Below are 27002 nucleotides of genomic sequence, written 5' to 3'. Positions count from 1 at the left end.
TGAAGTGGTGGTTCTCCCAGTTGGGCTGGAGTGGGCAGGCTCCAAATGACCTTTCCCCGTTTACTTGGTGCTTCATAAGTGGCTGCCCTTTCCACTTCCTCCAGCAGCACTGGAGGGGGCCGCTGCTGCAATCCTCTTCCAACTTGCTCCCAGTAAGTTGGAAGATCAGAGTGTGGAGTGGAGTGAGCTGGAGAGGGCAGTGGACAGACGAACTAGGGGCTTGTCTATTTGTTGCCCCTCTAAGGTTACTGCTTCATGCAGGCACTTCAAGTGGCCTCATGGTTGAGCTTGCTTTGGGAAGAGTGTAGGAAACAGATCAGGAGGCAGCAGGCAACTGAAGAAGCCACTTCCTTGCCCACGGGAGGGCTGTGGGGAAAGCTGCCCAATTCTGTGCAGCGATGCTGTCTCTGATGTCTTGGGAAAATGGCACTTGCAAAAAAAGATTTTTGTGAATGGCTCCTGGGCAGCTGGGGCAATGTCTAAATAACCCAACCCTATGGAAAGGGCTGGTTGCTCACAGATTAACTTGTAAATCCAGCCACATTTTTGGCACTTTGCTTGAAGGACCCGTTGCCAATTCCATGAGTACAAAAACACACACACACACACACACACACACACACACACACACACACACACACCATGTGGCAGAGCATTTAAACCTTAGCACACCTGCACAGAAGTCAATCATGGAAAAGCAGCTTCTGCCCTGCTAGGGAATGTTTCAAGGATTCCAAAGAAGGAACTTCAGAAATCTGTGTTGGATGAGGGATGTAACAGTGACTTACTTGCCCCCATATGGCAGACAAGATGGAGAACATCAAATGAAGCAACTGTTATGTACTGGCTTTTTAAACCCAAGTCCTGAAGAAGGCCTCAGGCTGAGAATGGCCGTGGGAGACAATGGGGGGGGGGTGATTTCTGTTTTATTGCAAAAGCCTGTGTGAGTGGTTGATCCTATATGATCTCATGGATCAGAATGCTCTTCGGGCTAGAGACAGTCTTTGAATAAATTATGCTTGGGCATGTATGTTGAACCAGTTTATGCAGCTGGCTGTTTCAGTGAGCAAAAAGTGTTATTGGAAGAGATGTCTTGTTGTTTGCACCTGTAAGTGGGGACTATCGAACCTGAACAACGATGAAAGCTTCTGCTGTCCAGCCATTGTCAAGTGGAAGTTTTATTATTATTTTTTAATTTGATAGATTTTGGATTCCTCTGTGCTGAACGGAAGCTGCAAGAGGACAAAAGTAAATTTAGTAGTTGGGCATCCCCATTCAGATGAGCTTTGTTTACTGAGCACTGCCCCTGCCTGTGCATTCACATGTTCATGATGAAACATCAGCTGAAAACTAGACTTGTACGGGGAGGTTAGAGCAAGTCTGTTGTTCGTCATGTTTCTTTTTCTTTTCTTTTTCTTGTTTTTACAAATTTCTAACTTTATTATAAGAAAAAGCAAGAAAAAAGAAACCACATAATAGAATGAAAAGAAAAACATTAAAAATATTTAAAAATACGGATAAAGAAAACCCCTAATAACGTAGCATGAGCGGTCGATTATTCTAATTACTTACAGCTTTAAATCTTAATAATCTAAATTTCCACCCATATATATCTATATCTCCAACCGCCTTTTTCAAATTGTTTTTTCCTGAATAATTTCTCTATCTCTTAAAATCTAATTTTAGATCCACAACTTATTAACTCATTGTTCTCTCGTTCATGCAGAAAGTCAACAATTGGTTTCCAATTCTTCATAAAATTTTCTGTTGATTTCTCTTTAAGTAAGGTCATCAGTTTGTCCATTTTTGCAAAGTCCAGAACCTTCATTCACTTATTGCTTGTTATGTTTGAATTAGCACTGCTTTAAAATGTGTAATTAGATTCTGACAGTAGAAATTCTCTCAAGCAAGACCCCTTAGTCTGCCTTGTATCCTGTGTTTCAGAGAAAGCTTTCATTTGGCTAGTGTGTGCATGCCCTTCAATAGGAGACTGCTGTAACTGCTGAGAGCTCATTCTCCCAAATGGGGGGAGAGGTTTGTAGCCTTTTCAAAATAGCTCGCTCTGAAACATGGAAGCTTGATTTCACAAAGTTCAATGGGAGGGGTACAGTATGTGGCAGCTGCTTTCAGATGGGTTTCTGTACCAGGCTGTTGCTACAAAAAGTCTGGTGGTGCCAAAAAAGCTAACACATTTATTGTAGCATAAATGTTGGTGAACTTAAGCTTATTATATAATAGCATGGTTCATCTTCAAGGTACTGTAAGACTCTGGGTTGCATCCAAAGATCCTTACTTGTGTGTAATTTCCTGTTGAAATTAGTAGCATTTGATAGCTGTGACTCACTTATCCAGTGGTGGTACAAAATGATGGGTCTACCATGGGGACACAGAAACAAGTGGGTAGATGGAGGTGAGCGCCCTCCATTAATCTGCTCCCTGAGGCAACCAACTGTTGGATTCGCCCTGACCATTGAAGGTGTTTGCCAGATGAAACTACTACTGACTGTTGCCTAGTGATTGAGAGGGGAGAAGATAATATGGACATTGGGAGGATTGAGGTCATGGTGGGAGCACTGCACATGTAGAGTTGCTGAGTGATGTCAGCACCCATACTGGAGCAATTGCCCACTTCAAAACCGTGCACTTGCACCCCATTCCTCCTCCAACACCTATAGGAAAGTGTGAGAATTCTCCTTCCTTCCTTCAGTCACAGTGCAGCAGCTGGTGGTGGTTTGCCTAGCAAACTGGCTGCCATGGAGCTACATATTTGGCAGACTTGTGTGCAGAGCTGGCCCAAGACTGCCTGACACCTGTGGCAGCATGCCAAAGGCCTGATGATGCTCCAGCCTCTTCCTCCAATGCATCAGTGTTCTAGTTCAGAACTCTCCTCCTTTCCACATTCCCTCTTCCTCTCTGTTTCCTACTTGGTTTCCAGTCCAAGGAGTGGATCGGTGGAAGCAATTGCTTGGACATAGATGGAGTCAATCTGCTGCTTGAGGCAACTGCTTCAGTTGGCCTCATGGGCGGGCCAGCTCTGATTATGTAGTCTAGCTCTTCCTGCACTGTACTTCTTGAGACTGCCTATGGTGGGTACTGGATTTAAATGCGTCTTCTTGATGCATCTGAAAGGAATCCTCCCAAATGGTGTAAAATGAGCATGCCCAAAACAATGGACCTAGCCCAACTTGCTCAAGCAGAGGGAATGAGCGCATACCATTTTTTTGGAGGGTGCTCCATTGTATCAGTAATGGAGTATAGTATATCATCTTGTTTTGTTAAGAGTTTTCCACCAGTTTCTCTAATGGAGAACTGGGCTTGCTGATCTTGCTGAAAGAACTGCCCCCCCACCTCCTTCCTGGAGTTCCCTTAGCCCCTTTACCTTCTGCGGTTGCACAGATGTACAGCGCATTAAGCAGCCTAACTCTTTCTTTGCCCTGCTCCACTGAGACCCCATTTGGATGGGGGATTCCAAGAATGGAACCAGGGGCCTTGTGCAAATAGGATGGTGTCCAGGTTTGGTGGGAACCTGCGCAGTGATGGCGTGCCTCAGAAAATTCTGCTGCAAAATGAGTTCATCTGTTTTGCGCTGTGCTTTGAGGAGCCTGGGGTTTCTGGCGGAAGCCTGGCATTGCCTTTCAGCCAGGCTTGCGCTGATGACTCAGCATGTTTGTGCCGCCTTTTTTACGCCATGTTTGTTGCAAGGAATTTTAATCAGCATTACAGGTGACAATAAAGAAATATTAGCAAAGGCCTTTGAAGACCCTGTTCAGGCAATCCATTGAAACCAGCTGCAACATTTCTCCCCGATAAATGTTTTTTGGTGCTGCACGTAAGAGCATTAATGTACGCGTAGGCTATTAGGCTGTTGGAAGGCGCTTCTTGTCATTCGTTGTTGCCCAGGAAAAAAGGAGACGGCGCATTCATAAGGATCGCTGTCCTTCCTGTAAACTGCCTTTTTATTTTCTTCCCTCTCCTTTCCTTCCCCATTCAGTCTGAATGTTCTCTATGGGGACCTTTCAGTTTCTCGCAGTGTTTGTATTGAGGAGGAACAGCAGGAGGAGGCTGGAAAAGGCTGGAAGCCAGCTGTAACATGTAGTTCTGGCCACTCGGGACAATGGTGAGGTTTTTAAGGCTGTGCACCAGAATCCTAAGTTCCACCTAGGGGTTCCTTGGCAGGCAAGTGGATGTGAAAATGCTTCCCTGTAGGAAGAAGTTTTCAAAAACCGCAAATACGGTTGTTTTCTGTTGTTGTTTGTTAATACTGCCTGCCTTATGGTTCACATTGGAACAGCCATTGCTGCTGTGCTTTCTGGGACGAATCAAAATCTCTTTTGGGTTGGAGTGCAAAATAGCAGTTATTGCCTGAGCCAAAGACTAATGTGCTTTCCTGGCCATTGCTCCCTGTGTCCCATATTTTTCTGCTTGAAACCTGCAGGCAGAATGAACCAATTTCCCTTAGCTCTCAAAATTCAAATTGCAACAGTCTAGGTGTAGCAGAGTCATTCCAAGAAGATCCAAAAAAATGGAATATATCCATGGCACTGTATGTATCCTGGCTTCTATACAATGTTGGTGATGTGATGTGCTCACTGCTGGCCTGTCCATGCAGCCACCTGTTCTGGGTTGCATCAGCAGCAGACTCCAAGGTATCTGAGGGGGTGGTGGATTCAGGGCACCTGTCACCCCAAATCTGCCACTGCCTCCCTTCAATCTGCGGCCAGTGCAGGCCACAATGATTTGCTTCCCGCTTGCTTGAGCAAGAAGCAGATCATTCCCCTCTTTATCAAGCTCCTAGGATGCTGCAGTGAAACCCGGAAGTGCTGGACTTCCTGTTTTCCTTACAGGGACAGCGCAAATGCACTGTAAATGAAACTGGAAGTCCTGCACTTCCGGGTTTCACTGCAGCACCCAAGGAGCATGGTAGACCTGAGACTACATCAGGTGCCATTGTGGGTTGAGCCACCCCTGGATATACCATCTCAGCCTAATTAATATTGACAGTGCATATGTACTCACTTCTGAGTACAGAAGTGTTCAGTGGGATTTACTCTCTGGGAGGTGTGTTTAGGTTTTCAGCTGAGAGTATGCACAGCTGTCTTGGGGTAGGGGCAGTCTTTCTGGTGTACATTAGTGGTGTAAAAAAGGAAGAATGCTCCTCCACTTGAGTGCACTGGTAGAGGGAATGCTCAGCCTCTAAATAATTGACGCTGTAAATATTAAGATCACAAGATGTTGCAAGTGGAGCATGAGACGTTTTGTTCATTACAGGTGATGTCACAGACATTGTCCAATAGGTGCTGAACGGTTGCTCAGTATTGTGCCTGTTGCAGCAAACCAGTATATTAAGGAGCTCACATAAGTTGACATTTAGTCCAAGCAGTGTGATGTCTGAGGAATAACGATACTGAGCAGTGCTTCTCGAATTCCACAGCCTCAGTGTGTTCTGAAATTCAAATTTCTGCATTATGCAAGTTGGTGTCTACAAGCTTCCTCCTCTTGATCAAGCTCTTAAATCCATGGGGAAGAATTACCCTGGCAAGTCATGTTTAAACTGGCCTCAAGTCTTGCTCCAATGCTGGCAGTTGTGCAGAGGGGGAATGGTTCATTTTCTCAGCCCCCTCCCAAATTTCCATTTTGAGCTGTGAATTGACCATACCCTAAGGCAAGCTCTTGTTGTGCAGTGAAGGAATGATTGATTGCTAGATGTGCGCCTATGCAATGTTTCTACTAGTGGACCTTTGTTCAGTGGCTGGATTTCCTGCAATGAGCAAGTGTCGATCTGCACAAGTATTGCCCCCAAATAGCCATTTGGAACTGCCCCAAGAACGAACCATTTCTCCTTCTGGTTCTCCACACGTTTTTGGTTTCCTTCCACAAATGTAATTCTCTGCCCCCCCCCCCTTTAGAAACAAAGAGCTCCTTCAGTCTGAGGCTAGCTGTTCTGTTCTGTTTTATGGCGAGCTCCCTGCAGAGCAGTAACAAGCTTATGGGTTTTGCTGTGGGAATTTGGGACCCAGTGTGACCACATCCTCCTGCATTCCATTATGCCCTTTCAGGGGTTTAAAGTTGACTCTGCAGAGATTTCCCCCTAGGCAGGGAAGAGAATGTGGTCAACAAAACCATCTTCCTGTGCCCCAGGGGGAGAGATCACAACCCCCTAACTCACATTTGCCCTTCCTGGTTAACTCATCTTCACATCACATGACACAGAAGAAGAAGGAAAAAAAACCCACCACAAACAGAGATGTATGCAACACAGTAAAGAAACCGCCTCGCAGGGCTTAGAGTGGAAATGTGGTCTACAACACAGCCTGTTGAATTAGCCTGTTGCATCTTGGTTTGCAATCCTTTTGCTGGAAGTAAGTGATGTTGAAACAATTTGATGTTGTCAATAATGGGAAGCTTGGGATGGGACTACCCTAAGGGCAAGGGCCAGGAGAGAGCCTATGGAACATGGTAGCCATTCCCCTCAGTTGTGAGTCAGAGCTTTGGTTCATCAAACTCAATATACTCAACACTGATTGGCAGTGGCTCTCCTGGCTTTTGTCTCTGACTGATGTGATGACAATACGTGATGTGATGACAATACGTGAATTACTCGTGATTGAGTTTGTAATGAAGATGGGAAGGGAGGCAGAGGCTGAAGGCATTTCTGTGGTGTTTGGGTATGACTCTGCTTATTTCAAAGTCAGGAAGCTCTCAGGATGTGGCCTTTTTGAAGGGTTTAAATGTGTTGATCAAGTAAGGTGTGATTGACCAGAGAATCTTCCAAAGGCAAGGCCCAAGCCACCAGCCAACAAGAAGGGGCTTGCTCCAGTAAACCAGATTTGATCTTTTCTCCAAAGGCCCATATAGGGCCAGTCTATGCCTTCCTGACATGGCATGCCAAATGCTACCCCCCCACCTGATGGTGTGCCAACTTCTGCTCCAGTACTCTCCCTTGACCTAGCTCAGCACTCTCTTCCTCTCCACTTTTCCTCAGTATCTCCTACTTCCTTTTCCAATCCAGGAAATGAAAGGAGAAGCAATGGTGGCAAGTTAGTGCACAGAGATGGGTGCTCCCCCACCAATCTGCTACCTGAGGCAACTGCCTCAGTTGGCCTCATAGATGGGCCAGCTCTGGGCCTGTGGACCTGGAGCTTCTTTGCCATCAGCCCAAGCAAAATACCATGAAACTGTCCGGGTCATGCTCGCCTGGCATGCACCCAGCAATGTATGAGAATTTTGGGCAACATGCATGCCTGGAGTTTTAAGGGGATACATCTAGGTGGAAAATTCTCTATGGTGCATATTTTCCAGAATAACGTTTTTAGGAACCTCTTGTCGTCGCTCACTGAATCATTTAATTATCTGTGTTGTATTTTTAGTCTGCCAGCCACAAGTGATGTTTTGTTCGGGAGTGGAAGATGGTTTTGCCTTATAATAATGTCTTATTTTTTTTCCTATCGTGAAGCCAGGAGCGAAGCTTTCTTGACATGGGTCCAGGAGTTACTAATGACACAATTAAGGATGAACAAGTTACACGACATTCCTAAAAGTGGCAAAGGGGGGGGGAGTGAGGAAGTGAGTGCTGTATCACATCTTCTAACCAAGGTTTTCTAGATGAGATTTTGTCAGAAGAATTTTATTGGTCCACACACAAGATCCTTTGCCCTCCTGTCCTTGGGGAACTGATGCCAGTTGGCTACTTTATGCCCAGAAAATAGGCCGTGCAAAATTGCTCTGCTATTTTAGCATTGAGCTTCCTGAGTTCTGGTACTTATAAAAACAGTGCAGACCATTTCTGGCTACGGCCATTGCATCTGCTACTGTAAGCAAAAGCTGCCTGTTTTTTCCCATTTTCACCATACCGTAGGGTCAGAACTTTGGGGCGCAACCCCACTGTATCAACCCAATTGACCTCTAGAACTGGCTAGAGAGGGATGGGAGGCAACTCTGATGGTTCCAGCCATGTCAGGTATTATTAACAGTATTAACAGGTATTAACAGGTAGCGTTTGATATGCCGCCTCGTGCACCAGAAGGTCTTGTTGTGAGCCTCACACATTGCTCTTTGAATGAATTTATCCTCCTCCATCAGTGTTTCTCAACATTAGTCCTCCTCCGTACCACTTCACATGATCCACCTATTGGAAGTACCACCAGAAGTGACTGGCAATGATGTCATCACCAGTTACTTCTGGATTGGGAGGCCAGATGCAATGTGACAAACACAGGTAATAATAATAATAACAACAACAACAGGTGTTCATATACCGCCTTTCTTGGTCTTTATTCAAGACTTTATTCAAGGCGCTTTACATAGGCAGCTTATTTAAATCCCTTATTAAATAGGGATTTTTACAATTGAAAGAAGGTTCTTTCTTTCAAGAACCACTACATTCAGGTGTTTCATTCCGATCTGGCTTCACATTCTGGCCTCCATCCTCCCACGCTCAGAGCAGATGGAATAGCTCGGCTTCAGCTTGTCAGCTGCTTCAAGGTCGCACGGTGCCGGTGGCCTCGAACTGGCGACCTTGTGGATGTTATCTTCAGGCAGACGGAGGCTCTACCCTCTAGACCAGACCTCCTGCCCTAAGGTAAGAGGCTTAGGGTAGACAGGAGGGCTTTAGAGTATGCATAAAGCACACGCTGAACCAAGCCTCCTGCTGCTGCTAGTTGCATTTCCTTGCTGCTCTCGCTGCCAGGCAGTGTGGGTCTGGGGGTCCCACACGTACCACCAGATGTCACCTCCTATACCACCGGTTGAGAAATGCTGTCCTTCATGATATAGGATTTCTTGAAGACTTCCACTTCTCATCACCCTGGGGGTGAAGCACACCAACTAAATATGTCCAGGAAGAGCAGATGGTGCACTTCGAGCAGCAGGTCACACATGCGAAACTAACTCAGCCATCCAGCCACCATCCAGCGAAGGAAGGAAGTTCCGCTTCCCCAAGTTGGAACAATTTTTTTGGATTTAGTTTTCTCTCTTTGTGAGCTCCCCTCATTTGCACCACATGTTTGAGCCCCATGCTGCCAGAGTGACTAATGACCCCATTCCTTGGGCTAATCCCTTCATACTATTCAACTGGAAGAGTTTTTGTCCCGTTTTCTGCCTGAGCTGTTGAGGAAAGTGAAGAGGAGGAGGAGGAGGAGGTGGTGGTGGACCGGTGAGCACTACAGTAAGTCTGCTACCGGTGGAATGAATTGGATGTTCAGCAAACCAGAAAAAATTATAGGCCTGAGCGGAAAGGGATTGGGCTGACTTTTGTGCAGTGTCACTTCTGAGAATGTGAACTGATGCCCAGAGTCAGGGTGTTGAGGGCAGATTGCAATGTTTTGCTCTGCCCAAATGGCAAAAGTTGCTCATCTAGTCAATAATTGTGTTTCTAGATTGACATGGTCATTGGGCGTTCCCATGCAGGGTGCACGGTCTGAGCTTAAAATTGTGTCTGACCTGAAGTTAGAGGTTTGCAGCTTGGGGATACTCCTAGGCTTGGCCTTGTTCCTGGCCTGGATGGCCAGGTGGGGGCACCGGTCCAAACTGCCTTGCCCAGCTTCAGCTGCTGCTCTAACTTGTGCCTATTTCAGTCTTGGTTGGACTTAGCTGCAGTGACCCATGTCTCACGAGGGGATTTCTGCAGTGCGTGGCCTGAAAAGCCCTTTAGAGGCTACATCTGGTACAAAAATGCAGCTGGCCAGGTTGTGCCAGGTATGAGGGTTTACAATCCTGACTTTCCTTTATACTTTCAGCTGCACTGGTCACCACATTGTTTCCGGGCACGATTCAAGGTGCTGGTTATGTCCTTTAAAGCCTTACGTGGCTCAGGACTGAAATACTCGAAGATGACCTTCCTCCATGTGAAAGTAGCTATCTGTTAGGATCTGGGAGGGAGGCTCATGTGCTGTGCTGACTTCTGAAACTTGGCTGGTGGTGACATGTGACATGTGGTGATCGTCTCAGTGTTGGCCCCCAGCCTGTGGAACTCCCTGCCACCTAATCTACATCTGTCCCCTTCCTTGTCAGTATTTTGCTGAAGATTTGTCTTCTTCAGCAGGCGTTTTCTGGGTTCCCCTGACCTCTTTTTCACTATTCACTCATTAGTTGTTTATTCTGTCTCCCTTTGATTTTGCCAGGAGCAATGGTCATTGATGGAGACCATTCCAGGAGGAGAGGAACCAGATGGCACTTGAGCTAGCCAGGCCAATGGAAGGGGACTTTGCACCTCTAAGCATGTGAAAATGCTTAAGGGCCTTTCTTTTCTTTTCCTTTTTTTCTTTTTAACCTACAATAACAGAGGATTCAGTATTCCTTTTCTGAAAGTCTTGGGTATGTGCAACATTGATTTATAAATGGCCCAAACAGATGCTAGTTGATTCTTCCAGATGTAATTCTCATGAATGAGACTTATCCGAAAGCAGATTGATGGACTGACTGGTTTTTCATCAGAAATATCCATTCAGAAGATTTGAAAATATCTGGCCTGCATTGAAGGTGCTTGAGCAACCTGTAGACTTTGATATATCTAGATGTGTTTCCTGAATTGTGGAATGTTTGTATCTCTTTGTTGTTTTTTGTTATTGTCATCCTTGCCAGTTGCTTTTCTAATTATCCTGTGGCTATGCAGCATTCTTGGTATGGTGCTGAAAGTTGGCTCCTAGTACCTTATTTGTCACAGACACAGAGAACTGTATGGGCAGCCTAGAAAAGAACTAAAAGTGAATCCTATATGCGTTTACACAGAAGTAAGCCCCACTGAGTTCAGCAAGACGTAATTCTTAGGTGAAGTCTGCATGGGATTTTTTTCCCCCATGATTTTGTACCCAAGAATTAGTTCCTTATGAGAGCTGGACTGCAATCCTAACCACACTTTCCTGAGAGTAAGTTCCATTGAACAAAATAGGACTGACTTCTAAGTAGACCTGGATTGAATTGTGCCCTTGGTCTCTTATTTAAAAGAGTTGCCTGGGGTTTTGTGTCTGAGCATTTGGTATAAAACCCCTGCTTTGATCCAAACTGAATACTTGTGCATCACACAGAGGACAGTTTTCTGGCAGTGTGTATGTGTGTGTGCGAGAGAGAGAGAGAGAGAGAGAGAGAGAGAAACTGGTTTTGGGCATCACAGTTTAAGATAGACAATGATAAGCTGGAATGGGTTCAGAAGAGGGGCAGCTAAGATGGCGTGGGACCTGGAAACCAAGTCCTGTGAGGAACAGTTAAAAGAGCTTGCTATGTTTAGCCTGAAGAAGTGGAGTCTTGAGGGAGATATGAGAACCGTCTTCAGGTATTGGAGGGGCTGTCATGCAGAAGAAGGGGAGGACTTAATCTCTGTGGCATCCAAGGGCAAATCTTGAACCAGAGGGTTGAAGCTGTTGGGATTTAGAGTAGATACGAGGAAGAATTTCCTAATGGTAAAAGCTGCCTGGAACTGTAATGGTCTGGCTTGTGCAGTAGTGAGCTCTCCCTTGTTGGAGGTTTTCAGTTAAAGGTTGGACAACCACCTGTCAGAGATGCTGTAGCAGTTGCCTGTCCTGAGCAGCTGGTTGGGCTAGATGATCTCCAAGTTCCCTTCCAACTCAAACATTCTATGTAACTCACAGTTTATCTTGGGGGACAGAGTCATGAAATTGGGAACAAGGAACAGACTTCAGCACTGTGTTTGTCATTGGTTGGGTATGTTAATTGCTTGTGCAACCTTGTCCCCCACTTTTGTTAATTTGCTCCTTCCCTTCTCTTTTGGTTGTTGATGTTTTGGCTCAGGCAGGTAAAATGGGGGGGGGGGAAGGGAAGCAAAGCTCCCCTTTGCATCCAGCTATCTCTTTGTCCATCAGCCAAATATGAGGTATTTAATACTTGGCAGGCAGGTTGTACCAGACAGTTTGAAGGACAAGTGGGAAGCCTGCCAACACTCTTGCAAGAGCTTATTCAGCTCTGAGAACGAATGCTTGGTAAATGTGTTTAAACAGCGAAGGAGGAATGCACTTGAGACCCAGGGGATGTTTGGGGATAATTCCCTCCAGCTTTTTAAACAAAAATATGTATCTGTGATGGAGCAAAAATATTGAGCATCAGATACAGGTCTGGGGAGTTGTGTTGCTTTATCACTGACTGTTACTAATTGCACTTGGTGGGGAGGTATAAATAGCTGTGGAGAAGCCCGAGACAGGAGAGCAGGGCTGGCCCATCCACAAGGCCAACTAAAGCGGTTGACTTGGGCAGCAGATGAGTGAGGGGCACTCATCTCTGTCCACCTATTTGTGTCCAAAAGTCTTGCTTCTCCCACAGATTGGAAGCAAAGAGGGGGACAGAGAGGAAGAGAACATATAGAGGGGAGGAGTGTGCTGGGCTAGAACATTGGAGAGTGGGAGGAGCAGAGACTGGCACAGCATTGGGTAAGGGAGGCATCATTTGGTATGTATGCCATCTCTGGTATCAGGAGGTCTTGGGCTAGCCCTGCAGGTGAGGATGCTTTGCCTTTCCCTGGCCCACCAGCCTCTTCCCCTTGCCAGAGTGCCTCACTTGTCACACTGATGGAGATGGTGGGAGGAAGGGGGATAAGGACCCTCCATCCCTGCTCTGCTGCAAGCCTCTCCTTCATTTAATTGCTTAGTAGTTCTTGGTGCAATTTAACATACAGAGCTGCCTCCTGTGGGGTCAGATCTGCCTCATTCATCTAACTCAGTGTTGCTTGGTGGTCATTCTTGAGGATTTCAGACAAGGGTCCTTCCCACAATCCTTCCTGGATCTGCCAGGGATTGAACCTATGTGCAAAACAGTTGCTTAACTACCAGGCTACAGCCTCTCCTTTCCCAGTTAATCAGAAACTTGTGTCCCCAGATATGGGTCTGGCCTGAGATCACTGTCCATTAGCGGCAGATCCCACACCAAACTTATCACTTAGTCATTCCTTTGGGCTTGTTGGAGGAGCGTGGATATCAAGACATTGGTATTAAATCATTTGAGGGCTGCGTCTACCACAGAGTTGACCCTGAATGGTTTCACTGTTTACATGAGTTAAAGAAAAAATCTTACCTAGGGGAGAAGGAAGGCAAAAAGGAACCCAAGAGCTGTCCAAGTTTTCAGATCATTAGCTTGATTTTATGCCCTTAGAGTTAAAAAGGTACAGCCGCTGAAATTCTGTTATTCTAGCGCTCTGCTCGTCTTTCACTGCAACCAAACAGACTTTCTTGGAGCTGCAGTGAATCACGTTTAAGGGGTGAATGAAAGGTTGAGGTAAGCAGAGAGTCAACAAATCCTGGCCAGTTGAGGGGCTTTGGCTTGACCGCTTGGACTGTCAGGATCATAGATCATGTGGAACTCATGGTTAGGGACCGACAAATGTTGGCTTGGCTTACTAGCCATCCAAGCCCCTGTGCATTAGGCAAAAATAATCTTGTGGCATCACTGTCTGCAATCATATCAAGCTGCCAGTTTGGCCAGTCTGCATCCACTTGATTGAATCTCATCAGTGGACTGGCCCAGAAGAAAAACTGAATGGGGAATATCTTTTCATCCTTGAAAAATGTGTCATTAGACTTGAAGTTGGGGATTCCTATGGACTTTCAGCATTCCCATAGAGCAGTGATTCCCAAACATCTGGGTCACGACACCCTGCAGTCTCTTTTTCCCAGTGGAGCCATGTGCCACCATCCTGGATCTTGCAAAATCTCATGAAATCAAAGATAGTGGTGCCCAAATCTCATGAAAATTGGATACCACCATCTTGGCTCTCATGAGATTTTGTGAAACCCAAGATGTTGGCGCCTGGAGGGAACAAATAGGAGGGGCAACCGGGCATATCCTGCAGTGCCCCAGTGAACGCGCTGCAACAAACCTCAGTCATCACAATGCACAGTTTGGGAACCCCTGCTATAGAGATCCAAACATATTTTTGTCCAACTCGCTAGTGACATTGGTGCAAAAGGAGATGCGGTTTGCACAACATCACTTGCTGTGCTTCCTGTTCTTTTTCATGTGTAAACGGGAATTTGCAAGCTTCCATGGAATACAGTGGAACAGAATTGGCAGGAGTGGACATACATTTATTCCCTGGGCTCAGCAAAGCCGCAGCTGTCCAACTGGAACATGTTCACTTTTTATATCACTTGGTTTGTCCTCCAGGTCTTTGGACCGCTCTCCTTTGGTTAACCTTTCAAAGCAGTATCTAATTTAGAATAACTTCAGCTCTTTATGTTGTTTGGAACAGCTGATGTAATAACTTCCGGAGCCAAACTATTTTAAGAATCCCTTAATTAGTGATGATGTGTCTTCTGGGAAGATCTAGCATGACTCCGAGCTCTAATGGCATAATTGATGATTGAAAGGGAGCCGAGCTGGCCTGCTCTCCCAAATCCTGTTCAAATGCCTTTGGAGCAGCGAGCATTCCAGCCCCACTCTTGAGGTTGTTGAACTGTGTTTATTCTGCGCTGTGTGCCAAGTGCCTTGATAACAGTGCCCCTGCTTGCTCATGGAGCAGCTTCCATGGGGGCAAGCTAGATGGGACATTGCTTGTGTCATTGGCTGTCGTTTACTTTTTCTTATGTAAACAGCGTACTTGAGGAATGGGGGGGGGGGGAGGAGATCAGGATCAGGGGTGAGATTCAAGTCTGGGAAAGTCCCAATCTACTATTTGGCCTCTTGCCAGTATAAGTTGGACTCTGACCATGAAAGGGCTCACCTAATCAGGCCAGTGTTGGTTTATTAAAAGGGTGAGATGGCTGATAAAGGGGATAACTGCAACATCAACAGCACCGTCAAAAATGGGAGACTGCAAGATGAAAGCAGGGGAAAACTGGAAGAAGGGAGGGAGAGAGACAGAAAAAACACCTTGAAATAACATTGAAATAACCTGAAAAACATATTTTTGAAGAATTTGGCTAGGTAGGTGTTGAAGAGCATGTGGCTGTTTTCTCTCCAGATGACCCCTTAAACTCCTTCAGATCTCAATTTTTTAAGTGATAATGGGGTCAGAAGAGCAGATGCAACAGGGTAAAAAAGCTCCCCACTATACCCTAAGAGCGCAATCCTAACCAACTTTCTAGCGCTGGCATAGCTGTGCCATTGGGGCATGTGTGGCATCCTGCAGATGGGGAGCAGTCACAGGGCCCAATCTTATCCAATTTTCCGGTGCTGGTGCTGCTGTGCCTATGGGATATACACTACTTCCTGTGTTGGGGAGGCTGTCTTGGAACATTTGTTCCCTTACCTCCGGGCTGCATTGTGGCTGCCCCACTGCTGGAAAGTTGGATAGGATTGGGCCCACAGAGGCCTCCTCAAGGTTATGCAATGTTTGTTGCCTTACCTCGGAATTGCATTGCCCTTACTTGGTGCTGGAAAACGGGTTAGGATTGTATCCAGGAAAAGACTTGTATTCTCAGGGTATGTGTGCACATATGTGTGTCAGGCTACGCACAGTTAGTGGGAACAAGTTAGTAAAGGAGATAAATTACACTTGCATTGCAATCTTGTGCATACCTACCCAGAAGTAAGCCTCATTGATTTCAATTGGACTTAATCCTAGGTAAGTGCCTAATGGATTGCAGCAGTAATTATTCAAGACAGTGCCCAGCTTTTGCCTGCCCAGCAGTTCTGGAGATATCAGATCTTGTCCTAATTCACCTGTCCTGAAGATGCTGCTGAAAGGATGAAGCTGGGTCAGGAAGGAAGGAAGGGGAGGTTAAGGGGGGGAGGCAAAAGCTGGCAGTGCATCTGCCTCTTTTGCAACTACTGCCGTGGGCTGGTACTTGCAATAGGAGGGAAAAGGAGAATACTGTAAGGCAGAGGTTCCCAAACTCTCAGGGATAATTACAGGACTTTGCAGCTGCTGTCAGTCCAAGTAAGGTAAACAAAACCCTTCCCTCCCCGACAGCAGCACGATCATCTTGATTGTGTTGCTGCCATTGCTGTGGTCTCACCACGTATGGAGGCAACTGGAGAGCTTCCCTGGCTGAGTTGTCACGACACCCCGGTTTGGGAACTCCTGCTGTAAGGTAATCCCCCCAAGTGTTATGGAGTAGAGGAAACCAGCTGTGCTGGAAAGCAGCCAGAGATGATAATATTAGGGTGGCAGCCATGTTATATATATATACATTGTAGTGTGCATGGGATGAGCATCTCAACTCTGCCAGGAACCAAGATGCCACTAAGGCAGTGCTTCCCAATCCTTTTAGCATTGCAACCCACTTTGACAGCCACAGCAGCTGTTTTACATCCCAGCAAAACCTTGCAGTATCAAAGCCGGCACTAGCCCACAACCCACCAAGATTTGGGTCGCGACTCACAGTTTGGGAACTGCTGCACTAAGGGATGAAATGTTGCACCTCTTAGTGGTTTGCACATGTGTGTGCTAACTCTAAAAAAACAAAACCTCTTCTGCCACATCCTGTCCATCTCTTCTAAACTATTTCTTCCACATTCCTCCGGATGCTCTTCCTGATCAGGATCCGTCCTTGTTTTGTGGCCAGTTCAACTGGAATATACGTCCCTCCTAGCTGTGTGTTGCATTTTGCCTGCACGTCTTTCCCAATCAATCCTGAGTTTCTCCACATGTGTTTTGCATTATTAAGCAGTTCTGCAAGCAACACAGCTTAATATTAATAGGGCTCTGTAACTCACTTCGGATCCCTCCGTAGGTTTGATACAACACCTGCTTGGCCCCCAGCTGGAAAAGAAGGCCAACAAAATCTTTAAAATGCAAAAAGGGTCTTGCTTTATAAGTCAGTGGGAGTCTTTATCAGCTGGCTTTTCCTCCTATCCCTGGGCAAGTAAAAATTGTGGTTGAGAACTGGGAATCATCCGTTCCATCCCAGAACAATAGGCTGCCCAGGGATAGAATGCCAGGCAATCTGAACCAGGGCCAGCCCAATACATCTTGATACCAGGCCAAATGATATCCTCCCCTTACCCAATGATGTGCCAGCATCTGCCACTCTCCACTGTTCTAACTCAGCCCTCCCCTCCACATTTCCTCTTCCTCTCCTCCCCAGTCAAGGAAGTGAAAAGAGAAAAAGGAGCAGTTGAGGCAAGAAAGTGGACAGAGGAGAGCACCACCTACCAGTCTGCTGTCCAGTGTGACAGCTTCCGACTGCAATCCTAACCAATTTTCCAGCACTGACATAAGGGCAGTGCAACTCCGAGGTAAGGGAGCAAACATTGCCCTACCTTGAGGAGGACTCCATGACCGCCCCCCCAACTGCAGGATGCAGCACATGCCCCACTGGCACAGTTATGTCAGTGCTGGAAAGTTGGTTAGGATTGCACCCTCAGTTGGCCTCATGGATGGTCCAGCCTTGTTCTGAAGCATCCTCTTCTCAACTTGGAGACAATTCTCTGGCAGATTCATAGACTCAGCTTTCTAATGCCTACTCTTCTGTAAGGCCTACTTCTGTAAAGCAAGGGTGTTGTATCCCATTCATTTCAGAACAAAAATTGAAGCAATGTTGTAACAGTTGGCCGTGACCTTCAGGAAATGGTGGCATTGTTAACTTGGCCTGTTGCTAAGAACATAAGAACATAAGAACAGCCCCACTGGATCAGGCCATAGGCCCATCTAGTCCAGCTTCCTGTATCTCACAGCGGCCCCACCAAATGCCCCAGGGAGCACACCAGATAACAAGAGACCTCATCCTGGTGCCCTCCCTTGCATCTGGCATTCTGACATAACCCATTTCTAAAATCAGGAGGTTGTGCATACACATCATGGCTTATACCCCGTAATGGATTTTTCCTCCAGAAGCTTGTCCAATCCCCTTTTAAAGGCGTCGAGGCTAGATGCCAGCACCACATCCTGTGGCAAGGAGTTCCACAGACCGACCACACGCTGAGTAAAGAAATATTTTCTTTTGTCTGTCCTAACCCGCCCAACACTCAATTTTAGTGGATGTCCCCTGGTTCTGGTATTATGTGAGAGTGTAAAGAGCATCTCCCTATCCACTCTGTCCATCCCCTGCATAATTTTGTATGTCTCAAGCATACATTGTATGCTGTATGCTTTCTTTAAAAAAAAATGCTTAACTGATGTTATTCCAGAACATTTGGCAAAGTGTCCTAGGTATCTCTGCCAGGCTTGCATGAGGGTATAATGCACCATTTCTGAAGAGCATGGTTGAAAATGTCTTACTTAAGCTTACAAAGTTTTCATCAAAAATAATACATGTAATGCACTCTGCACGCTCAAAGTGTTGTAAAAACGCGTAGCATTCTCAGCCAAAGTCCCCATATACTTCTGCAACAAATGAAATCCCAAATCCGGCTGGGGTAAAGTTCTACTTGTCCTTCCCTTTCCCCCAATAGAACGTGCAGTATGTGGTGGGAAAGGTGTGATGGATCCAAAATCCTTAGCTCTAGCACAGAGGTGCCCAAACCCCAGCCCTGGGGCCACTTGTGGCCCTTGAGACCTCTCAATGTGGCTCTCGGGGAGCCCCCAGTCTCCAGTGAGCCTCTGGCCCTCCAGAGATTTGTTGAAGCCCACACTGGCCCAGCGCAACTGCTGTCAGCGTGAGGGCAACTGTTTGACCTCTTGTGCGAGCTGTGGGATGAGGGATCCCTCCACTGCTTGTTTTTTTACATTAGTGATGCAGTAGCGGCAGCAAAGGAAAGGCCAGCCTTGCTTTGTGCAAGGCCTTTTATAGGCCTTGAGCTATTGCAAGACCTTCATTCATTCATATAAGTTCATCTTTAATATATTCATTTATGTAAACGTATGTACATAAACGTATGTAAATTTATTGTATGTAAATTTATTCAAATTTTAAATGTAAATTAATTCTTTTTTTTCTCCCGGCCCCTGACACAGTGTCAGAGAGACAATGTGGCCCTCTTGCCAAAAACTTTGGACACCACTGCTCTAGCACAACTGTTTTGAAATGTCATTGTCTTTGGGGAAGAGTGCTACCTTTCAGCCTGGCAGATGCTGCGATGACGGATTCCAGATAAATGGAGTTGGAAGGTCCCTGTTGGAACCAGCTGGGAGCCATCCATCTTTTCCTGTCCTGTGTTTTCAATTTGTAGGGATTAGAGATGCTCGCAGGGTGCAGATATGTGGCTATTCAGCAGGTGTGACTTTTAAACAACTGGAAAGCCCATCTTTTTGTTGTTGGGGCTTTGAAACATCATCTTGCAAATGCCATCCAGAAGGCACAATGCTAAATTTATATTTATCTTATATTTTCTGATTTTATTTGATTTGCAATCTGTGTGTTTAATATGATGATGGTTGTTGTGAGCTAGCCTTGTAGCCCCTGTGGAAGCAAAAAGGCAAAGTGTACAGTTTTTATAAATAGGAAAGCAGTAGCAGTGAAGGACCTGGGGGGGGGGGGTTGGCACTCATGTACTTTCTGTAGTATGGGGAAATCCACTGTTGGGGGTCTTCACATGATTTTCAACCCAGAGCTTTCCCACAAATGAACAAACTGGATCCTCATCCTATTCCCTTTCTTCTTCCAAAGGCAGAGTTTGGGGGGGACCTAAGGAAGGAAGCAGGGAGGTGGGCTAGATCGGACACATACTGCTGTCTCTGTGTATGTACAGATGTTAGTTTAATAAATCAAGACAGGGTCCCCTTGGAAATGCAGGATTCTGATCGTAAGCACCTGAGGACATGCACCAAAGGTGACTCATGGCAATTTCACGTGCAGATTGACGTACAAACTGTGCACTCATTGAACAGATTGACGTACAAGCTGTGCACTCATTGAACGTGACCTGTGAGCAGGGCTTTGTAGATGGGAGGACAAAAGAAATAAGCGCATAAATCATGAGCAACGACAGCCTTCTCCCAGACCTCCTTAGATGCTGTTGTTGGCCCGTGCGTCTTGTGCCAGTAGGTCCTGAAATTGGCCAAAATGTCATCTCTTTCCCAGAGAGATTAACCGGAGACGAATTTGGGCCCTGTCGTTTTGCAGGCCCTGAAATCCTAGCCAGTAACCTCTGAGCCTGCCCGTTCAGAGCATCTCTTGGCTCAACTCCCTGTCCTGAACTGTACACACGGCGCTTAATTGCCGACTGCCGGCTGTCTAGTGAGAAAGAATATGATTACGTTTTCCCAACATTATTAGAGAAAGAGAGAAGTTTGAGCTGCCTAATTATTTTCTTATCGTTCCATTGGGAACATTCCATTTCCTGCCAGTTTTCAATGCTTGGCCCTGCCTGTTTCCTCTTAGCAATGCAGTGCTGGGTTTAAGAATGAGGTATATGTTCAGGGTGTCTTATTTTTAATTTTAATCACGGAGGAGTTGAATGAAAGTTAAACACCAGGCTCTCCTGCGCAGAATAGCTGTGTGTCTGCATGTTTGCTTTTTTAGCACTGGAATTAAATTCAAGTGGCACGTTGCAGCTGTGAAACCTGGCCGGTTATGAATCAAGCACAGTATGGGCAAAAGTGTGGCTGTTTTTATAGCTGCTGTTGCAGACCCCTACGCAGGGCCGATCAAAGACCTCCTGATGCCTGAGGTGAAATGCCAAATGCTGCCTCCCTAACCCAATGATGTGCCACTCTCTGCTCCTCCAGTGTTCTAGCTCAGCGCACTCCTCTCCTCCTTCCTCTCCCCTTTTCCTTCTTAATCTGGAGAGTGGAAGGAGAAGGAGAATCAGTGGACAAAAGAGGGAAACAGAGATGGGCATCCCCCCAAACTATCTGCTGCCTGAGGCAACTGCTTCAGTTGGCCTCGTGGATGGGCCAGCCCTGGTGCCACTTGATCTATTCCTCTCCTGAAATGGCTACTTCTGTCTGTCTCATGGGCAGACCAGCCTTGCTTGGGGCCTGATCCTGTATTTGCAAGGACTGCTCAAGTTTAACTCTTGCAAATAGCTAGCAAATTTACAACTAGCAAGCTTAGTAGCTGCAGGAGATGATGACACAATGATTTTTGGTGAGAAAGTGATGCAAGGGGAAAGTGTTAACTCCTCCTCCACATGCCACAATCCTAATTCTTCTGTAAATTGAATAAATTTTGAAGTTTGGTCTGCTGGTAGGCTATAGTCCAGTTTCTTGGTGTTTCTGAACACACGGTGATGACGCCAAACTTCATTGCCGGACTTCTGAAAACTCTGAGCTGTGCAGAGCTTGGTTTTGATCTGAGCTGCGCAGCCACACAGCTTAGAGGGAATAGTGCTGGTGGGCACATTGCACATGTTATTTTTCTAAAAGCTGATTGTGTGATCTGACTGTTGAAAAACATTATGAGTTTTGCCTGATGTATTAGATCTATGAAAGCACATTCACACATGCAGTTTGGATGCTTGAAGTCATTGGCATGCCAGTACTATTTGATTCTATGGGTGCAATCTTAACCCCTTATGTCAATGCTTTCCAGCACTGACATAAGGGCCATGCAGCTCTGAGGTAAGGGAACAAATATCCCTTACTTTGATCAGGCCTCCGTGAGTGACACCCAACTACAAGATGCAGCACACGTTTCATTGGTACTGCTATGCCAGTGCTGGAAAGTACTGACATAAGGGGTTAGGATTGCACGCTATGTGTAGGAAAATCCTGCCCTTCCAGGTGTTCAGAGTCAGTGACTCTTACTAGTGCAGGCCTATGCATGTCTACTCAGAAGTACATTCCATTGTGTTCAGTGAGGTTTACTCCCAGGAAAGTGTATATAGGGCTGCCACTTTTAGACCCAAATTCTAACCCACTTTTCAGCACTAGCATAGCTGTGCCAGTGGGACATGTGCAGCATCCTGCTCTTGGGTGGCACTCATGGAGGCCTCCTCAAAGTAAGGGAATGTTTGTCCCTTACCTCGGAGCTGCATTGCCCTTATGTTGGTGCTGGGAAGTGGGTCAGGATTGTGCCCACAATGTCCTTTCAAATGTAATAATAGCAGGAGTATAATTAATTGCACTGTATGTGCTTTACGCAGCATGAAAAGGCAGGTCCCTGCCTTGAGGTGCTTACAGACTAGAAATTGACACAAGGTTGATATTGACCACAGAGTGAGGTGTAAACAGGAGGTGCATATATGGCTATTTACACAGCGTCATGCTGAATATTCTTGGAGGCCCTGTTCAAATCCCCTGCATTGCTTTCTGGAGTCACTGGGAGATTGACACTGATTCCTGGAGACTCCAGAACATTCCTAGAGGGTTAGTAGCCCCAGTGGGGTTCAGTCTGACTCCTTCCTTTATTCACACAGCTAATTGTGGGGGTGGGAGCTGTTCTTGTGATTTTGATGTATAGCCAGTGATTCGCTGTGCATGTCAGATGTGTGCCATTAATAATGTAACTGACAAAACAGTAGTATGTGTGCACCCACAGAGAGGGGCGGGGGAGAGAGAGAGAAATGCTTGAAGTCTGGCAAGCAGACAGATGTGAAATAAGTCCCCAGAAGCTGGTGGTGTGCATTTTCCCAGCTCCCACATGCATCTGGTGCATCTATGTACAGTGATTGATTTGGACAGTGGTGGAGTCCATCCTTCATGTGGGAGCAGAGAAGCTGGGGAACCAGACAAATGGGATTGGCAAGGAGCACTGGTGGCTGAGGCTGATGTCTGCTCCACTTGAAGACATTTGGAGTCAATCTGTCATTTCTCAAGCCATCGCGGCTCCTCTCCCCAAGGTGACTGACCGAGGCAGGCAATCCAGACTTGTTTGCATCCCCAGTGAATGGCGTTCTAGCTGATGGAAACCACTGAGACGGAAGCAGGCCGTGTAGTTCACGATGAAATGAGAAATGTTGGCTGTCACCACCAGAAATTTCCTGTCGCTAGGAAATGTCAGACCGTCTTGGCATCCTCCATTTCTGATGCAACTCTCTTCTCCCTGCCCTTGGAGTGCTTTGGTGGTCTGGGTCTGGTCAGTGGTCTGGCGTCTTCACTGGTGCATCCCATGACCCGCCTCTTCTTATTGTGCTGGCTAAGACACTGAGCTGTGAATTGGGGGTGTTCCGCCTCAAATCTGCTGCAAATGCACTGGGCAAGTAACTCCCTTTCAACCTCAGCCCTTCCACCTGCAATATGGGCATAAAAATACTTGCCTGACAGGTGGTGGTAAGGACAACATCAAGAAAATGCTTGTGAAAAACTTGGCACACTCACACATAAACAATGCAATTGTTTAAGTATTACTGCCATACTGATAGTTAAATCTTGTGCGTCTGTATTTTTCTCTCCATTTTCATTTTCTTGTAAATTTTTTTTTGTACTTGGATGATTATATGCAGGGCTGGCCCAAGAGCTGATGCCAAATGCTGCCGCCTCTTTACCAGATGATGTGCCAGCCTCTGTACCTCCCATGCTCCAATGTTCTAGCTCCACACTCTCCTCCTCTTCACATTTCCTCTTCCTCTCTGTCCCCTCTTCCTTTTTCAGTGCAGGAAGTGGAAGGATAAGAAGGAGCAGTAAGAGGCAAGCGGGCAGGCAGAGATGGGCGCACCCCAATCTGCTGCCTGAGGCACCCTCATCAGTTGGCCTCATGGTTGGGTCAGACTTGCTCTCCTGTCTCAGGTTACTTCTTGGTTATTGTACCTTCCCAACAGGTGCAATTAGTGATTTATAGATTTACATGAATCAAAATTATTCCCAAGGCACTTTCAGTAACCACCAAAAGCAACTCAGGAGCCCCTTCGCTCACTGACTGATGCCCCCTCTTGCTTTCCTGACCAAAAAATAAATAAATAAAAACTTCTGCCAATTACTTTCATTTACTGTCCTCATGTTTTGTGAGAGAGAACGTCCCTCCCACATCCACAATGTGCATCATTTTATAAACCTCAGTCAAAAAGTTGATTTCCCTCTAACTAAAAAGCCCCAAACATCTCATCCTTCTCTTGTAAGGAAAGTGCTCCAGCTCCCCCCCCCCCGTTTTGGTTGCCCTCTTCTGCACTTTTCTTCAGCGCTGTGACCCTGCGCTTGATATGCAACAGTCATAAGATGCTGAATTACTTTACCAGCAAATTTAGGTTAGTTTGTGCTCAGCATAACACTTCTCAGGTTGCATGAAAGTGTTTTGGAAGAAAGAGACCATGATTATTCTCCCTTGGGGAGGAAATATAAAAGCCGGCAGTTATTTGAATCCTTCTCCTGCATATTCAGAGATGCGGGACCTCCTTTGCATTCCACATTTCAGGATTTTTTTGATATGGAAAGCCGCTGCCTGCTGGTCCAGACCAATTTAGCTTTGTATTGCCAACACTGACTGGTAGCACCTCTCTGGGATTGCCAACAAGGGTAATTTCCTGCTCTGTCTCCAGATTCCAAGAACTGAACCTGGAACTTCCTGCATGCAAAAGGGTTCTAGCAATATGTCTTAGTTGGAACCATAGGCAAGTGGCACGAAGAACAGAAGCCTGTACTGTATACCTCTCAGTGATTTATTTAATGTTCTTCCTTGGTGGGTAGGGTATTTTCACACTGACTTGCCTGCCAAATAATTCCTCAGTACACCAGAGGATTCTCCGAGCATATTGAACCAACTTTTAAACTTCTGCAGTATCTCCAGTTTGGAGACCGAAAGGATGGATGTGGCTCCCCTTGGTGGTTTTGTGGAAAACTGCAATATTTGAAGATAAAAGCAGCATATGGAATTGAGGCTCTTGCTTGTGAACGGACCACCAACATGTGCAGTGGAGCACCAAGAAGCTGAGAATGAGCACCGCCAGACCTGTAAGGGAGACAGTGATTAGAATCCAAAGCTTTAGAATATAAAAAGAGCCTTGCCAGATCTGGCTACCCACTTGCCTCCACTTCTTCTCCACCCTGAATCTGAAGAGGGGAGGAGAATGCTGGGTTAGAATATTGGGGGGGGGGGGGGAGCAGAGGCTGGCACATCTCAGATGTCAGGAGGTCTTGGGCCGGCCTTGCTCAATAGCATCCTAAACAAATAATAGTGATTGATAGCAGTTGGCATCCTAGGAAGCACGCCCACAGCAGACGCGAGTGGGGGCAGCCTGTTCCAGGTACAAACCATAAGGGGGTGCTGTGTGCCCCCCTCTCCAGAGACATGTCACTTGCCTGCAGGTGCTTGCTGGTGACTCCTTGTGGAGTGCTTGTGTGCTGGTCTCCTCGCTTTCCCCTCTTCCTTTTAATCCTGCCTTCCCTTTCCTGTGCAAGTGCCTTCAGGAGCCACATCCACCTTTTCATATTCCAGGGTGACACTGACTCATGTTTCTGATCAGCCAGCACCCCTCACAATCCAGAGAGGCCTCTTGCTTTTATGAAGGGTTATGTTGCTAGCGTGCTCTCTTGCTAGCTCACCAAGACAGGCAAGAGGCATGCCCTCCTGCAGCTGCTGGCTGGCTTTCTGCGTTTGTCCAGCCACTGTGCCGTGCTGTGGCCACTTGGAGTCTGTGCACGGTGTGGTGCAGTACATTGGCTGGCTTTGTGGCCGGACGTATCCAGAAGAGCCGCTGCAGGAGCACACACACCTCACCTTGGCACGGGAGCACACCAGCAGGCCTTACACTCATTTGGCTCCTGCAGCTGCCAGCCAGCTCTGCCACGCCATGCTGACTGGGGTCCCGTTCACCTCTGGGCCACCTGAGATTGCCCTGGAGCTTGCACAAGAAGTGATTGGTGTGCAGGTGCTGCTGGGCCGGCCCATGGGGGTGACAGCATGCTATGGGGCTAATGGCTGACCTGGATGCCACAGCCCCTCGGGACACCTCTGCTAGGAAGTAGAGGCTTGATGGAGTTGATTTCCTCCCTTGCCGATGTCAATGGGTAGTCAAGGGTTATCTCAGCATGAGATTGGGACATGGGCAGTGAAAGCCCCTGCTCCTAGCAAAGTCTGGAGATTGCAAGGGCCTGGGGTACCTTGAAGACTAATAAGTTTATTGTAGTTTGTACGTTCACACATGCGAGCGCACGTGTGTATGTGTGTGTGTGATTCACCTAGCATTAGATGCAGACTGGAATAATGTGCAGATTCCTTCTCGGCTCCTGGAAGTTGAGATCCCTGATCCTTGTGCTTTTTCTTTCTCCCTTTCCCATGTTGTGCTGGAATGTGCTCCATCTAGAGCTTGGTATTGCTGAGTGGCTGTGTTTATGGTGCCTCTTCAGAGGAGGCTGATAAGGGGCAGTCATTCAGGAAGCTGGGCAGATGCCGCTGGGCTGGAACCTCCCTGCCCTTCAGGCTTCCTCTTTGCTTCAGATTTTCCTTGAGATGCCATAAATTCCCAAACAATAAGCTTGTCTGTTTCACTAGCTTTTTGCCTAAAGACAGATGGGGGGGGGGGAGAGGAGGGCAGGATTGGGAGGGATTGTTATCGGTTTAACCCAGCAAATGTCTTTCATGTGGGGAATGTCAAACCTCTGTAAATAAAGGACCAGATGTGCCCTGAATCCTTTTTCTCTTCTCAAACAAAATCAGACAACTTCTTGGGGGTATCAAACCAGTTGCAGATGCTCGCCATTCATGGCGGTCACAAAAAGACTCCAGATGGGGAAAACTCTGAAGATGTTGCCCTGTGTGAGTCCCAACAGGGGCCCATTTTGGCTGCTTTGCCCTTTTGGCAGCCTTACGATGGGCTGCCGTGAGTCTTGGAGGCGCAAAGCTGGGTTTATCAAGCTCAGGGTCCGGTGTCTCTTTTTGGATTGCCTCTTAAAAAAGCACACACGAAAGATGAGTTCATAAAAATAACATATCCAGAAAATGATATACCTTTTTCCTGTGCAACCACAAAGTGCTTATTTTTAATCCAAAAAGAACATTAAAAATATCACCTCCAAGACAAACACTTCAGTATAGCTATTCCATTTAAATACCATTCCAGCCTGCTTTAAATTATATTATCTCATCCAAAACTGTATCACAAGACTCCAGATTGAAAAAGAGGTATCCGTTTTTTCATTCTGGTCTCTCATAATTGAACATACATTGTAAAAGTTCTGATTTTGAATCTATTTGGTAATTGCATCATAGTGAGGTTTGTTTTTTTAATTGTGGGATTTGGGTTTTTTTTTCTTTGCACCTACTTCCGGTATCTGTGCTCTCTCCCACCCACCCAAAGAGGCAGGACAAGAAGAGAAGGTCAAGGCAAAACCATAGCCAGTGTTCCTTGATATATGTCTAGATGGCTCT

General features: G+C 46.5%; 1 protein-coding gene across 1 annotated transcript in view; it reads left to right on the top strand.

Annotated features, from left to right (window-relative positions):
* The window catches only part of MEGF6 (multiple EGF like domains 6), a 194567-nt gene that overhangs the window by 33548 nt on the left and 134017 nt on the right, over nucleotides 1-27002 (top strand). The gene's annotated exons all lie outside the window — the stretch shown is intronic.

The sequence above is a fragment of the Tiliqua scincoides genome, chromosome 9, assembly GCF_035046505.1.
Source record: "Tiliqua scincoides isolate rTilSci1 chromosome 9, rTilSci1.hap2, whole genome shotgun sequence".
Taxonomy (NCBI): domain Eukaryota; kingdom Metazoa; phylum Chordata; class Lepidosauria; order Squamata; family Scincidae; genus Tiliqua; species Tiliqua scincoides.
This window is presented reverse-complemented; position numbering and strand designations above follow the sequence as displayed.